The sequence below is a fragment of the Glycine soja genome, chromosome 5 (genome assembly GCF_004193775.1).
Source record: "Glycine soja cultivar W05 chromosome 5, ASM419377v2, whole genome shotgun sequence".
NCBI lineage: Eukaryota > Viridiplantae > Streptophyta > Magnoliopsida > Fabales > Fabaceae > Glycine > Glycine soja.
Window position 1 is genome coordinate 29,302,754 of NC_041006.1, and position 2,911 is coordinate 29,305,664.

The 2,911-nt window shown below is 31.9% G+C and overlaps 1 long non-coding RNA gene across 1 annotated transcript; it reads left to right on the top strand.

The window, feature by feature from the left end:
• The first annotated feature begins 1,077 nt into the window (after positions 1-1,077).
• LOC114411498 lies at positions 1,078-2,671 on the top strand. Its single transcript, XR_003666469.1, has 3 exons — positions 1,078-1,739; positions 1,884-2,043; positions 2,495-2,671. It is a non-coding gene; the product is annotated as an uncharacterized LOC114411498 (long non-coding RNA).
• Positions 2,672-2,911: the final 240 nt, after the last annotated feature.

Sequence of the window (2,911 nt, forward strand, 5' to 3'; positions counted from 1 at the left end):
CACCTTTTTGATAATATTTGATTTTTACCACCTTCATAAGAATGTTTGGTGGAGAAACCACTACTATAAAAGTCATTTATTACGACGCACCAACAAGGACGGTCAGCAGAAATCATCTTAGAATACAATACAACGCAGAAATCATCGTAGAATACAATACAGTGGTAGAATTATAATTAAGTTCATTAATAACGAAGACAGTTTTTGAATAATTGTCTTAAAATTATAAGTTCAATGACGATTATTTAAAAAATATTTTTTGAATTGTTATGCCTTTTTACTCTCTATCTCTTTCTTATCTTCTTGGGTACTACATTGACCCTTCATTTCTCTCTCTCTCGTTGTTGCCTTCTCAATCTCGCTTTCTCTTTGTCGCTTTCTCTCTCTCTGGTGGCGGACGACATGGGTCTGAATGTGGATGCCCTCGACAGCGTCGAGGAGGAGGAAGGCAGTGCAGACCCTTCAACGGTGCCTTCTCGGTCCACGGGAACGGCGGCTCACGGATGGCGATCGGCTTCACCTTCGACGTCTCGGAGTAGCTGAACTGGAACTCGAACGATGCTTCAACATTGCGGAAGAGGAAGAAGCGCCGCAACCATGGTAGGACTTTTTTGTAAGACTTTTTTATTTAAGTTAAAATACACCTAATCCCTAAATCCTAATACTATGCTTCTTAATAAAGTTTTTCTTATAAAATAGGTCTATACTTTTGCATCAGAGTAAGTTCATTATTCAAAATGAGATTTGTACTTTACACTTTGCTCAATGTTTATGCGAGATCAATCAAAGTTGTATATCTTTCTTGAGCTTGTAACAAAGGTTCCCTTAGAAGCCTATATTAGAAGTATACTCTTCGAGATTCCCAAGTATCTTTCTATATGAGACAGATTCTGCATGATTTGAAGTATCTTCATGACCAAAATGTGGTTCACAGGTGACTCCAAATTTTATTTTATTTTTCAATCCTGTTTCATTTTCCTTTATGTATTTAGGACTTCTGCTTTTCCGTGGTAATCCTAGTCTTGAATCTTATGGTATGGTTTAGTACTCCAGTCTTTTAGAACAATGTTGACAACAGTTCTATGGTTCTTGCTTTCCTTGCTTTAAAGGAACTTTCACTTTTGCATATTGTCTCGTAATTGCAATAATTTTTTGTAAATAACTTGTGGATTTATTTTATTTTCTTCTTGTTATTTGGCCACATTCTTTTTCTTTTTTGGATAAATGTTGCTTCATTTTCATTGTTTGAAATGCATTTTATTTATTTGGCCAAAGAAGAGAGTTGAGGAGTGAGGTGAACAGAGGAATCCAAGGGGAGAAAAAGATATCCAATTATTGTCATTGTTATTATTTTCATGTCGTAAACCACTATCTTTCAATACTAAAAGTCTAGTATTTGTGGATGGTGTATTAGTTTCTTCCAGCTGTGAGTTAATTTGAGTTTCAAATTCAAATGATTAAAAAGGAAAATCAATTTACTAAGGTCAGGTTGAATGGTTACATGAGGGAACTTTCAGTTTTGGATATTTTAATGAGAAGAGTTTTTTCTTTGGGTTAAAGCTTATGATTAATTTCACTTCCTATTTTTTGCATTCCTGTATCAGTTATGTAATTGGGATGAAGCAATCATTGTAAATATATTCTAATTGCATTTCTCCAATTTAAGGGATATTAAATGTGAAAATATATTGGTGGATGCAAGTGGATCGGTCAAGCTTGCAGATTTTGGATTGGCAAAGGTATTCATTCTCTGTCATTTATGTTTCTCGATCTAGGATTTCTTTTATTTCTTGAATATTTTGATATCAGTTAAAGATGTCTAAATAATGTTAAATTGCTTATGATTTCGATTTTTTGATATCACTTTATGAATTGTTTTTCAGGCAACCAAATTGAATGACGTTAAATCAATGAAGGGGACAACATTCTAGATGGTGTCTACTATATGTGGTTGGTGTAGGACATGCCAAGAATGTAATATGTTGTGTTGTGAAGAAAGTACAGGCCGACACCTTGGTCATGGGGCTATGGATTCTTTAAGAGGTAACTACTGATTTTTTTTAGGCACCTACTATATGGTATATATGACTCAATCAGGAACAAAATATGTGGAGTATGAAGCTTCAACATGAGGCACCAATGTTCTTGAAACAATATCAATTCACTTTTGATAAAAAAAAATTATGTGTGGTTATTTCTTTTAGTAGCTTTATAACTCACTATATAGAAAACTTACACATAGATGGGCTTTTCTATTCTAGTCGAGGTGGGCTTGAAGGCACAAAATTATGTTATACTTCAAACATTTTCATATCAACCAAAATGAAAATTCTATTACTAACTAGAACATATTATTTATTTATAATTTTGTAATTGTGTAGAATTTAAAGAATACAAAGGATGGTCAATTATGATATTGAATGTCAATATATTTAGCAAGTTGTGTTGCTATATATTGCCTAATATGTTTTTCTTTTGATTTGTGCTTACTTAGCTACCTTGAAGCCCAAGAATCCATAGTAAAGAACTTAAATGCATTTGGTGCCAACACTCTCAGAGAATGAAACCAAGAAGTTATCTGGTATGGATTTTTTTTTTCTCTAGGTCCTCCATGCTTTTTTAAATACTTTTATATTATTATGTTTCTTTAAATAATTTAATTATTGTTATTATTATTATTTGAGACTTTGTATCATCATATGTAAATATAAATTAATTTGTTTGATTATTGTTATTATTATTCTTTGGGACTTTGTATGATCATATGTAAATACAAATAATTTTGTAGGTAAGATACTAATTAGTTTGCTTGCCTTTTTTTTTCTGTTTTTGTAAATTATTTTGTTTTTTATTTTTTTTAAATAGAATATTCTAAGACGGTTATTTAAATAATTGCCTTAGAAGGTATATA